This window comes from Gymnogyps californianus, chromosome 11 (genome assembly GCF_018139145.2).
Source record: "Gymnogyps californianus isolate 813 chromosome 11, ASM1813914v2, whole genome shotgun sequence".
NCBI lineage: Eukaryota > Metazoa > Chordata > Aves > Accipitriformes > Cathartidae > Gymnogyps > Gymnogyps californianus.
In genome coordinates, this window is record NC_059481.1 from 22,981,793 (window position 1) to 22,994,826 (window position 13,034).

General features: G+C 57.3%; 1 protein-coding gene across 2 annotated transcripts in view; it reads left to right on the forward strand.

The window, feature by feature from the left end:
- Window positions 1–9,718: 9,718 nt before the first annotated feature.
- Window positions 9,719–13,034, forward strand: part of CORO2B (coronin 2B) — a 45,183-nt gene continuing 41,867 nt past the window's right edge. For both annotated transcript variants that reach the window (XM_050902938.1, XM_050902939.1), the window contains exon 1: window positions 9,719–9,765. The gene's annotated coding sequence lies outside the window, so the exon portion shown is untranslated. The remainder of the gene's footprint in view (window positions 9,766–13,034) is intronic.

The following is a 13,034-nucleotide window of genomic DNA, read 5'->3' on the forward strand; positions in this document are numbered from 1 at the left end:
GGGCTCAGGCCCCCCAAAATGCTGGAGTGCATCTTGGTTTCAGCCCCCCAAAATGCTGTGGTGTGTCCTGGGATCAGCCCCCCCCAAATGCAATAGTGTGCCTTGGGTTCAGCCCTGCCCCCCCCCCCCCAAAAGCCTGCAGTACATCCTGGGTTCAGCCCCCCAAAAATTCTGGAGTGCATCTTGGTTTCAGCCCCCCAAAATGCTGTGGTGCATCCTGGGCTCAGGCCCCCTGAAAATGCTGTGCTGCACCCTGGGTTCAGCCCCCCCAAAATGCTGCACTGTGCCCCAGACTTAACCCTTGAAAGACATTGCGGTGCATCTTGGGCTCAGCCCCCCAAAATGCTGCAGTGCCCCTGGCTCAGCCTCGCCCAAAAGGCTGTGGTACCCCAACTTCAGCCCCCTAAAAATGCTGCAGTGCACCCTGGCCTCAGTCCCTGAAGGGTGCTGCAGTGCCCCAGGCGGGGACCCCAGAAATGCTATGGTGTCCCTCGGGCTCACCCCCAAAATGCTGCGATGTGCTTCAGGCTCAGCCCCCTAAAAATGCTGCAGTGCCCCAGGCTCGGACCCCAAAAATGCGATGGCGTGCCCAGGCTCAGCACCCAAAATGAAGGGCCGTGGGAAGGCGACACACAAAAGCCACTTGGAGAAGTGTTTGACTTGGGGCTCATTTCTCAGCGCTTTCCTTCTCCAGCTCATCCTGGCAAACCGGGTCGGAATGGCAGACGGGGGGGGGGGGGGTGTGCAGAGGTTGGGGGTACTGGGGGGAGTGAGGAGCTTTGGTGGGCTTCCCCCCCCCCCCCCCCCGCTGCCCCTGAGCCCAGGGAGACTTGGGGGTGCTCGTGCTGCGAGGGGAAAAAGAGCAAGTGGGCCAGGCGTTTCAGGTTTGCCTTTAAAAATGCATGTTGGAGGCAACTGCCAAACACATTCACCAAACAACAGACTCAAGCTATGGAAAACCCTTCTTAAATTGCCCAGGCTGGCTTCCCACAGCCCAGGATGCTTGTCAGGATGCTCTGCTTAAAATGAAGTCCCGTTTGCATGCCCTCCGCGCTGCGAGGGGAGCGCTCCCCAGTCCGGCCACTTTCTGATCTGCCACCGTATCCTCCGGGTTTCCAAATTCAAAGTATGCTTTTCCCCAGCGGGAGATGTGACTTAGTGCAGCCTTAAACCTGGACTCCGTTTAAACAGAGATCCGTATCAGGCATTTGCCTGTCTGAGCAGTGGCGGTTCAGCCAGGAAGAGCCAGGCTGACGAGGGTTGGGAAACGAGCTCCCCGTACGCTTCCAGGGGCTCAACCCGGGTCCCCACTGGGAGACTTTGCACTGCACCCCTCTGTCCTTTCTGCTGCTCTTCCCTGTGTCCACCCAGCACCTCTCTCTATAGGGGACAATATTAAGACCCTGGGAACCTCTTGAGATGCATCCACAGCTCGTGGGGCCCACGGTACCCAGATGCTGCTGGGTTAGGACCATCCTCTGTAGGAGATAGCTGAGAGGCTGAGGCTGGACCTCGGCGCATGGTTTTAACACGATATTGTCCCTCTGATCTCTCGTGCTTTAGCCATTGGCACTAGAAGCAGAGAGGGGCTTTGCGAGAGAAGTGCAGGGGGTTACCATAACACACAGCCTGTGGTGGGAGCCACAGCTCTGCCTCGGAGCTGGAGGATGGGGGGAGCGTGTCAGGAGTGCGTTGGCTTTGGGGGACGGTGATGGAGCAGAGCCACTCGTGCAAGGAGGGCTTCTCACCTTGGTCGGGCTGGGGGAAAAGCTGGTTTCCGCAGGATTTTTATAATCGCCTTGGATTTTCCCACTTATCACTCATTTCAGTCTCCTGCCTGGTTTAGGGTTAGAGCTGCTCTGGGACCCCACAGGTTCATCTTCCTCCAGCAGAGAGCAATGGAAGAGCCCCAGGAGACCCCAGCTTCTCTTCTGCACCATCTGATGCTCAGCCCTCTGGTTTTCCACCAAGAAACTCCGTATGGGCAAAAAATAAGGAAGCTGGGAAGCATCTTTGGAAAGGAGGGCTAGGTCTTGGTTTGCAGGAGGCACAGGACAGGCCTTTCATAAAAAATTTAGCCAGGGAGCGGAGCTGACAGCAAACCGAGATGCTGAAAGCTCGGCTTACAGCACTGCCTCTGATCCGTGCCCATCCTTCTGTGCCTGCCAGCGCAAATCCACGTGCCCCTGGGGAGCCCGGCCGTGCCGGCTGGAGACCAGAAGCACCAGGAGCACCTCTGTAAATAGGAGAAGAGGGGGAAGGACATTGCTGTGTCTCACGAAGAGAACAGAGGCTTCACACCTCCTTTGGGCAGCAGCATTTCACCCAAGCTCAGGAGCCAGCACCCATTCGTGGGTACCCAAATGAGCCGTCTGATTTCACAGCTCCTCATGGCACGCGTTGGGTTAAGGAGGCTGAGTCAGAAAAGCTGCTCTTACCAAAAGCCCTCTCCTTTCAAAGGGTCAGAAAACCTCCCTGGGTGGGCAGCTCAAGGGGAAGCCGCCGTCTCCTCTGCCATGGCCAGAGCTGTCAACACGGAGAGCGATGCTGCATGGAAGAAGATGCAAATCTGTCCTTGAGCTGCGTGTCCGAGAGGTCACTAGAAATATCCTTGCTGGGACACGAGCCACCAAACCCACAACATGCCCAGCACAGCAAAAGACAGCGAACGCTTTTAAAGGGCTTCTTTTTAAAAATACTTTTAAAGTCTCGCGCCCCTAGCCCAAGCCCTTGGTTTAGCAGCGAGAGCCCGGCCGCCTCCTGAAAAGCCTTGGAAAAACCCGCTTACCTCAGGGTGTTTTCCACCCCAGTTAGCCCAGAGCCCACAGATCACAGCCGTTACTGGTGTGCTGAGATGCAGGGGAAGGAATGCCTGAAAGCACATGCACACTCAGCGTGGGGCACGGTGGTGAGCCACCAGGTTGGTGACAGGCGCTGCTGCAAGCTGGTGGCTCTGCTGAGCTGGGGAAATGCTGGTGGGGACAGGCAGCCCCCTTGCAAGGCCAGGGACAGGGTGAAACAGGTTCAAAGGTGGAGATCAGCTCTGCGTTTCCAGTGAAATCTATCTCCCCGAGACGTTGGTGCAATGTCCCTGCCAAGGGACAGGTTTTCTGTGCTAGCTGGCACCGGGTGAAGCTGAGTTCAGAGGACTTCAGGAGCTGGAAATGCCATCTCAACACCTGAATAACCACAGTTTTCTTCGGGCAGAGTGAAAAAATAAAAGAACGGCGACTCCTCTGCAGGTAACTCACACCTTGGCTACTCTGCAATGAGCTCAGGCTGTTTCAGACTCACCTCCAGACAGTGACCCCGAGGGAGGACACACAGACGCGTGGTTAACTTCAAGCACATCCCTACTTCTGCTGCCGTCAGGAGCTCAGGCACGCGTTGAATCGCTCTCCTGTGGCCGAGGGAACTTGAGGTCTTCGCTTGCAGGACGTGGCCGTCCTTTCCTTGCTGCGCTGCCCGGCTGCAGGCAGCTGGCCCCTCACTGCGGCGAGTCCTGCTGCGGGAGACGGCGTTGCTGCGTGGGCGCTTTGCACCTCACACCCGATGCTCGAGTGCTGCAGCAGCCACCGACCTACGCGTATGGAAGGAGCACACCAGGCAGGGTCAAGCTCTGAGCACCCCAAGGGGGATATATATATACACACAATATGTTATATTTATCTCTTTATCTCCCCAAAACACACCGACCCAAAATCTAAACAGCTCTTCGCCCCGGCTCTCTTGCTTCGCTCCAGCCTCTGACGCAACGGCTGTTTTTCTCTCTGTCATCTTCTGCAAAGCGTTTCCGATCCGTCACATGCTATCAAGTTAGCAGCTATGGCAAGAGCTGGCTAGAAACAGGCGCTATGTAAACAAGAAGCCACAAGAAGGGGCTGGATTTAACTCGCTGGTGTTGAGAGGCTCCCTCTTGCTTGTTTTTTCTTGGGAATAGCTTTTCCCCACTCGTGAGAGGAGGGCTCTTCTCCCAGCCAGCTAGTAGAGGCTGCTGGCACCCTCGCCGGGGAGGTGAGCGAGGAAGGCTGTCCATCCTCCTTGCTGGAGAGAACAGCAGTTTCCCGCTGGGGTGAGAAGATGATGGGTGCCAGGAGAGCGGTTTGGGACCCTCTGCTCCCAGCCGGCGAGGAGGAGCCCCAGACCCCGGCACTGGCCCGGCCTAACTGAGCTGGGCTTCTGCCCCAAACCACCCTTCAACCACGGCTTCCCCCTTGCCAGGGGTCATTGCTACCGGTCCTGGTGGTTGCCTGGGGATTGGGGACCGAGGGCACCGCTTTGAGGTGGGAAACTCAGCTCCCACCCTTCATCTCCCGCGCCGTTAGAAGTGATTTTCCACTGGGAGGATCTGCCATGTCTCTTTGATTCCCTTCGCATGTTGGAGCTCATTGCTTTTTCATTTGTGCACCACATTCAATTCATACTTGAAATGAGTAGAAATAGCTCCAAGTTCCCCTCCTAGTTCCCTGAGCAAAACGGGACCTTATCCAGGACTAATCTGAACCAGATGACTGCAGTGGAGGGGAAGAGCAAGGAGAGTCAGTAATAGAGAGATGTTTGTTCTTGCTAACAGTGTTTTTAAATGGAAACATCTTGCTTTCAAGTAGAAGGGCTTGGGTTTTCAGTGCGGTCCAAGTGCCAGGTTCTACCAAGTATTGTTATTCCAGATGAACTTTCATCAAAGCAGATGAAAGCCCGTCCCTGGGCTTCTCTATAAATTATCTGGTATGAAATCCAAACGTTAACCTCTGTATAATTCACAGCTGCAGTAACTCTGGGGATAATCCAGGGCAATTTGCCATGCACAGACTGTATGTAGTATCTATGCTATATTTATTTCAATGTAATTTTAGCCAGCGCAAACAATGTGCTCAGCTTTGGCCACCCTACTCACCAGTCCAGCGACAGGAGCGTCTCCGAGAACTGTAACTCATTTTTGATGGGGCAAGGAACCAGCTCAGTGGATCTTTCCTTAAGAATCAAGTATTTGCTCAGGGAGGACCACACGTCCTTCATTTCAGAGGGAATGGCATTGCTGAGAAAGAGCATGGACCTGGAAGACATGAAGACTTGTTCCACCTGCCTCCGGGGCGGCTCATGCTCGCAGCAGCATTGGGACCACCGCCTCCAACGGCAGCATTGGGACCACCGCATCCGATGGCAGCATCAGTCACGGTCAGTCCCGCCAGCGCTTCGGTGCTAACGGAGCCCACCAAGCCCCAAGCACCGAGCGGTTCCGTCTCCCAGCCGGCCGGGCAGACACTTCGTGCAGGAGATTTGGAGCCTGACCTGCATCCCCAGAGCAGAGCCATCATGGGCTTGCAGCAAGCGACTTGGCCAGCTCCATTCATGAATCATCTCATAACCAGGGCTCTCTGGTGACACAGTGATTATGTGTTACAGCGCGGCTTCGTTATTAGTCTCATATGTCTGCAAGCAGAGCCTGGTGCAATAGAGATGTGCCTTTCCGAGAGTTTCATCAAACGAAGGGCTAAACTCATCCGTGGTGTAACCAGCTCAACCTCGGAGCTTGCCCCAGAGCCGAGCCTGGCTCGGGCGAGCCAAGTAGTGAGTAATGGGTTGATGAAGTCTCTCCAGACTTATGATTCGGGATGGCTTCGGCAATATTCGTCTCAGGAGCTTTCCTCGAGCAAGGTGATGTATTGTGCTGAAGACAGACGTGCATCTCCAGCATTACATGTCCCAAATCTCCTGGACACAGGCGCTACGAGCCACTCTCTTCTTGCAGCCCCTGCCCCACTGCACAGCCAGCCAGGCAGGCTCCAATTTCCCTGATGACTTGTTTTAATTGCTGACAGCCACCGAGGCAGCATCTCCTTCCTCCTGCTCAGCAGCGCCAGTAAATTAAACACACAGACAAATAGAGGGGTGGGATGAGCCGCACGGCAGGCAGGACGGAAACGCAGCCGTGCTGCGCTCGTGGGCTCCAGATGCTGCGAGGCGGGAGGTGGGGGTGCACATGGGCCCCCCCAGCCTGGTTTCGGGAGGGCTTTTGTTAATTAGCCCAGTTCAGGCCCCCGAGCATCCGTCTGCCTGGGTTTGCTCTGCTGCAGCAATGGCTATGGACTTTTGCTTGCCCCAAGGGATGTGCAGTGCCACATGCCCCCCCCATTGTCCCTGGGGTCTCCTGGCGTCCTCCGTCCTGTCCCCACGCCATCCATTGCAGCCGGCGTGTGCTCACAAGCTTGCAAGCTTCCCATCCCCACGATATATGCACCAATTTTATCTCGGCAGAGCCGGGAGAGGGAGCCCAAGCCACCCCCACCGCCGCTCCTCGCCCCAGCCCCTGGCACCCACAGAGCTCCACGCCCGCCATGGGTGCTCAGCTCGGCGAGGCAGCGTGGCACCGCACCGCTCTCAGCGTCACCGAGGACACGCTGCGGGTGGGAAATCCCGGCTCCCTCCGGCAAGGGCTCTGCTCCACAGCTCTTTGCAGCAGAGGCATCTGCAGAGGGTTGGGGCTGCACGGCCTGAGCCAGCCCCGCAGGAGTATTCCCGTTGGCCATCCCATCGGTGTCCTCCCGAGAGCATGGGGACCCAGCGATCCTCCCCATGCCGCCGATGTCTGATGCTCTGATGCTGATTTCCTCTGCCGGCAACTGCAGCCGGAGGAGGCCAGGACGGATCCTGCACCGTGCCAGCAGGAGATTTTAACTCTTTGCGGGTGCTGAGCATCTCCCTTTCCCCGGGGGCTGCAGCAGGAGAGCGGGTGCTGTCAGTGCAGGTCTGCACAGCCCCGGCAAACCCCCCTTCTTGGCCCCCCCAGGAGGGCCAGTCCAGTCTAGGACTTGAATGGGGTCCCAACAAACCTTCAAAGCAAAACCCTGGTAACAAAGCGCCTGCGATCTACCACTGGCTTAATTTTGATCCAAAATACAAAAAAATCCTTTCCAGTCTGCCAAAAGCCGGATGATTTGGGGTTGGAGTTGCTGCGCTGTACTGGTGAAACAAGGAGCCCGTGCTATTTTCCTGGCCATGGGGCAAAGCTAAGGGCCCGTTAGCCCCCGCCAGCTCTCGGCGGTGCCCCACGCACCCATTAATGCCGTTTTCTGCTGGGACTCGTGCAGAGATGCTGCAACGGGTGCCCTCAGCCCGTGGCATTGCTGGAGGGCAGCCACAGCGCAGGCACTCAGGGCAGGGAATTGCCCCGTGCTCAGCAGGGCCAGCACTGCTGCGGCTTCCCCACCGCTGCAAAATCCCACCCTCGCATCCCAGCAAGGGCTTGAGCCGCCCCAGCATCCCTCCTGCTCCTTGGCAAGGGCTCAGCTGGCGGGGCTGTGCCGGCTCCCCCAGCCCTCCCTGCTCCATGCTCCCCCTCTGAAGGGGGTCCCAGCCCTTTCCCCAACATTTCTAGGCTCCCCCCCAGCAGCAGCATTTGGGGTTTGGGGGATGCTGGGGTTTACAACGATGTGGAGAGGCCGGGTGGGTGCAGCCTCCCTCCATCAGCAGGATCAGGCCCCCGGGAGCCACCCAGCAACGCATGCCTTCCCGGCAGCCTTTCCCTTCTCACCCTACCTTTGCTGGCTGACCCATTTCGCTGCTCCAAGCGAGTTGTTTCAATCAGCTAATTGGTGTTAATTAATCCCAGCGGCTCCAGACAAGCGCAGGAGGCGCAGCGGGCCCCGGGCGCTGCTGCTTCCACAGCACGAGTGATGGATGGTGGCTGGGGCATGGCAGCTCCTCTAAGGCTTTGCAAGAGCCTGGTTTCTCCCCGTTCGCCTTATCTGGGCCTCGATGTCCCCTGTCTCGGTCACCTCCCAAGCTCTGCTTAGTTTTAAGCATCATCTCTGTCCGCATCGAGCCTTCCACTTCCATCACCAGCTCCCGGGAAAAGGGGGTTTTTGCTGGGAAGAGGTCATCACTGGGTGGTTCGGGAATTAGAGGTGGCTTCTGCTGCTGGCTAATGTCATTAGCTCTACATTAATTGCATTAACCTTTCTCATAGTTTCCAGTCCAGCTCACAGCACAGGGTTTATCTTTAAAAACAGAGCTGATTTTTAGAAGAATATCAGAGGACAGACATTTTTTTACAACTCTCGGTATTCACTTGTTATCAGATCCACTGATATTTTATGGGAAGGCTCGGCACTAGAATAAAACTCAGTAATCTTTCATCAGAGTCTTGGCTGAATAATCTCCTCAGAAAAAGGAAATCCTTTGTTTATTGGCAGAGTGCTTTTCTTTAAGGGGAATTGGAAATGCATTTGGTATTGGCCTCAAGTATTCTCAATTCAGCAACAATAAAATAAGTTGGTGCAACATCTAATCTAACGGCTGGATAATTCCGTGCCTGGGCTGTATCCTGCTGCTTTCATTTCCACGTGACTAGGAGACAACGAGCTAAAATATTACTTTTTCTAAGTATTGCTTCTCTCATCTCCAATGATGGGGATCTTTAAAAATGTGAGAAAATGCCTGTGTTTTGTGGCTGAGGCAAGGGGGTGCAAGGGTGCAAGGCCAGGTGATGCAGGCCATGGCTAGCAGGGATGCTTCAGTGCCTCCTGGTACCCTGCACTCCCGAATTTATTTTGAGTCGGTGCCGTCAGGAGGGCAGTTTGCTTGGTGGTGAGAAGAGGAAGCGGGATAAAATTACGCAGATTTTATTCCCTCATCAGTGACTTCATGGCGACTGTTTGGGCCCCGGTCTGTGGAGGTACCCGGGCACCCAGGCGCACGGTGGGATGCCAGAGTCCTAAGTAACCCTGTGCATCCGAGTGCCACCTCCAGTCTGGGCCGCCCTTCATTCGCCTAGAAAATGGAACTGACAGCTCTGGGACAAAGCAGTGGTCTCTGGTGTTGTCACTTGTCACTGCCTATAATAGGGGGAAAAAAAAGTCACGTTGTGTGTGAAGGGAAACAAGAACATGGATGGATGCTTACGGATGCTATAGGACCGTAATGCCCAGCCAGGAGGGACCAGGCAGCAAAGTGTGAGCCCTGCAGCATATCCCCAGCTCCTGCTGCAGAAAGCCGATGATACAATATGTGACTTGGTTGCAGTCACCCTGCAGAAGCTGGCGACGCAGCTCTGTCGTCTGGTCAGTGCCCAGAAACCCGCATTTATTTTCATCGCTTTGGAGAGAGGAGAGCTACTGCGCTCCCAGTGTGTGCACACTGGTCTTTACTGGTCACCCCTGGACCTCGGTGATGGAGTGTGTGCAGGGGGGCCGCCATCCCCCTGCGCATCCCGGGGCTGGGGGCGGCAGCAGGTGCCTGCCCGGCTCCTACCCCCGCGGAAGGGGAACTCGAGTGGGCAAAGAGTTAAAAAATGGCCTTTTCTCCCCGGAGCGGAGCGGCACCCGCGTCCCGCTCACCCCACACCCCCCCACAGCCCCCCCCCCTCCTCTTTGCCTGCCCTCCCTGCCTTCCCCCCCCCCCCCCCCCCCCCCCCCCGCGGGAGGCGGCTGCTCCGTCACGGCGGCGCGGGCTGACATCACCGAGGACCGACCGCTTCTGCTGCTCGCCCGGGCGGGCGGCGGAGGGCTGCGGGCTGCGGGCTCCCCGCTCTGCTGCGGCCGCTGCCTCCCGCTCCTCTGCGGGGAAAACGCAGCAGCAGCGTCCCTCACCCCCCACCCCCCCCCAGCGTCCTTTTTCTTCTTTATTTTTTTATTTCCCCCTCCCTTTTTCTCTCTCTCTCTCCCCCCCCCCCTTCCCGCGCATCTCCCGCTCCCCCCCCCCCCCCCCCCCCCGCCGCCCGCGGAGCTCCCTCACCCCTCCGCGACTTCCCGCATGACTGTCACCAAGGTAAGGACCTGCCTTCCCCGGCTCGGATGCTGTGCCGGCCCCGCGACCTGCCACCCCCGCCCCGCTGCCCGCAAGGTGCCGCGCTGGGGGGGGCGGGGGGGGGCTGCGGAGCGGGGCCCGGCCACCGCCTCCCCCGGCCCAGGTTGCTACTTTTTCTTTATTATTTTATTTTATTGCATTTTATTTTCTTGTATTTTCTTGTATTTTATTGTTTTCCTCGCGTCTCCCGCTTGCTCGGCCCCTCCAGCTCGTAGCCGTGCTGCATTTTTAACCCTTGGAGCAGCCGGCCGGGAGGGCCGGGGGAGGGCTGAGCATCCCCCGCGGGCGCACCCCGCTATAAGCCGCTTTCCACGGCCGCTCGGCAGATGCTGCCCAGATCTCTACAGGTGGCTGCCGGCTTCTCTGGGGGGGGGAGAAACCTCGGGAATGAGGCTGGGGGGGGATTAAAGAGCGGGAGGAGGGGGGCGGCGGGGTGGAAGGGGCTCGGCGACGGCTGAGCGAACCCACCCCGAGCAGAGCTGCTGGGTGTCGGAGGCGATGCGGAGCTGCTTGGGTCCCCCAAATCTGCCCTCTAACTGTCTGTTGGATCAGCTTTAGCGCTCCGCTCTCCCAGATTGCTGCCAGTGCTGCGGTGGGGAAGGTTTATGCTCTCTGAGGACTGTTTCCCATTTCTCCCAGTCCCCACGATCCTGGGAGCCGAGCTCATCACCTCCCGCTCGCCCCATCCCGCAGCGGGTCAGGGTTGTGCCAGGGTGAATCTGCCACCGGGGTGGTCCAGAGCACGCAGCATCCTGCTGAATTAGTGCGTGATATGGCAACGTCGGGAGGAAAAGTGCCACCTCCGGACTGTGGGAGCCATGGGACTTTGGGAGCAGAGCAGTCCAAGCTGGACCTGCTTGGCCCAAGCCCTCCTCCTCACTCCGTGGCCCCAACATGAGGATGTGGTCATGCCGATGAGTCTAATTGTTCATACGTTTGAGGGGAAACAGCAGCCCCCCTGCCTCGGGAAGCCCCCCCAAGCGAAGGGCTGCCTGGCCCCGCGGCGGGCAGGGTCTGGCCATAGCTGGAAGGGTCTCAGTGGGCTGGGATCACCATCCAGGGAATGGGACTGATGGGGTCCCTGCGGGTGTTTGGTGCCACACCGCTGATCGGGGCTGTGGCACAGCTCCCGGGGCCATAGCGCGGACTTGCCGGGGCGTTGGGCACGGCACCGAATTAACTAGCTTGGTGCACGCAGAGTGGAAGCAAACGGGACTGAAGCTGTTGGGGTCTTTCTCCAAGCCCCGAGGCGGGACGTGTCCAGGGAGGGCAGCGGTAGCTGTGCTCTGTTTGCTGCCTTTCACCCCACATGTCACTGGCCTCCTTGGCAGGAGGGGGACACGCAGCGGGGGCACACGTGTTGGCATGGGCGTGCTGGGGACATCCCAAGAGCCTGAAGCAGCTCCAGAGCTGACGCTGGTGTGTGCCCAGGCTCCCCGGTGCAGATGCTGCTGGGGAGCAATCACTCTCGCCCGTCTTTGTCCTTAGCAAGTAACTTGTATTTTGCCTGCCTGGCTTTTGTGGGGCGGTCACCAGTGTCTGCGTTTGTTGTTGGGTATTTCCGCACGCCCCGTGCTGTGTCGTGCCATCCCGCAGCCCCTGCCAGCTCGACAAACCCACCAGCATCTGTGTTCAAGAAAAAGTGTGTTTCCAGCTCTTCTGGGTGCTGAGAGAGGGATTTATGGACGGACCTGAAAGGTCAATTGGGTTAAAAGAACTACAAACTCACTGATATCAAGTGTCACAGCTTTAAGCCAGGCTGACTAATTTGTAGTGCTCATTAACAGATTTTTTTCTGAGTGCAAATAGATTTATTCAGAGCTACGTTGAGAAAAGGCCGCAGGGCTGTAAGGAAAGCACCTTCAGTAGGACAGGGAAGGACTCTGCTGTTAATATTCAGGGAATGGAGGTGCAAACTGGGAAGATCTATGTTGTGCACAAAGTATGCTTTTGCTAAAGCACTGTAAAGCTCTAATACACCCTATGGATTTTATTTCCTGCAATATGAACTATCCTGATGCAAGGTAAAGAAAACCCAAGAGCAGGCTCCTGACCTGCCACGGCATCGGCGCCGGGGTCTTGCCAGGCAAATCAGGGCACGGACCCCAGCACCGAGGTGGCGAATGCGTCCTCAACTCACCGGTCCATCCCCTGGGCGTGAGGCTGGCATGCACGGCCCAGGCTGATGTGGTGAGGGAAAAAGAAAGTGGTACGAGCACCCGTGGGAGAGGAGATGCTTTTTCTGTGTGTTCTTGGCTGCCAGGAGTCAGTGCGAGGCGGGGACTCGGGGAAGGGTCCGGTGACACAAGGCTGTGGGGGGGAACAGAGGGATTTGGGGACTCGGAAAACGCATGTGTTCCCACAGTGAGGCAGGGGAAGGGGGGAGCCCCAGGGGACTTCTGGGGTCTTCACATCCTGCCCAGCAGCGGGTGTCTAAAACCAGTAAAGCCCACAGCTCCTAGTGCTGTCAGGGACAGGCATTTACGGCATTCCTGCAACAGCTCCTTGCATGCTGGGGCCACTTCCCAGGCGGTGCTGGAAACAGGAGCCACGGGTAGGATTTTACAAACTTTGCAAATATTCCTGAGCAATTCATCCTTAGAGGAAAATTGATTAGAAAATCGGGTCTGGATACCTAATGCCAGGCAGAGCTGTCCTAGTGCAAGCTCGAGGCATGGGGAGGCACAAAAAGCTTTTCTTGGTGTGTGGGGGGGAGCTGGGGAAGGCAAGGAGGGGGCAGAAATATCTGCTGTCAGTATGTGAAACAAGCTGGTTTCATCCGTGTCCCAAGCCTCCCCCTTCCCTCCCACAGGAAGAAATGCAACCAGCCGCAGCGCATCCCCAGACCTCGCTCTTTTGGGGGGATTTTGCTACCCGGGAGAGTTTAGGTGGGATGGAGAAGGACTTATTGAAATGCAAAAAGAGCCTATGCCTCACGCTCGGGGATCTGCTCAAACTCTGTCACGCCTCCCTGGCATCATGCCATGCCATGCCACGCCATGCCATACCATGCCGTGCCATGCCACGCCATGCCACACCAGCTCTGCCTGGCCAGAGCTTTCTCCGGGCTCTGCAGTAAGAGCCAGCGAGCTGGTGGCCTTCAGCTGAGAAGGTGCTGTAGGAATCAGGGGCACCTTCATCCCTGCTGTAGATCAGCGAGGGTCTGGGGCTCAGGTTTGGTCTCTGTTCCTTGCAAACCAAAAACCAGCCCAAATGCGTTATGTATAAAG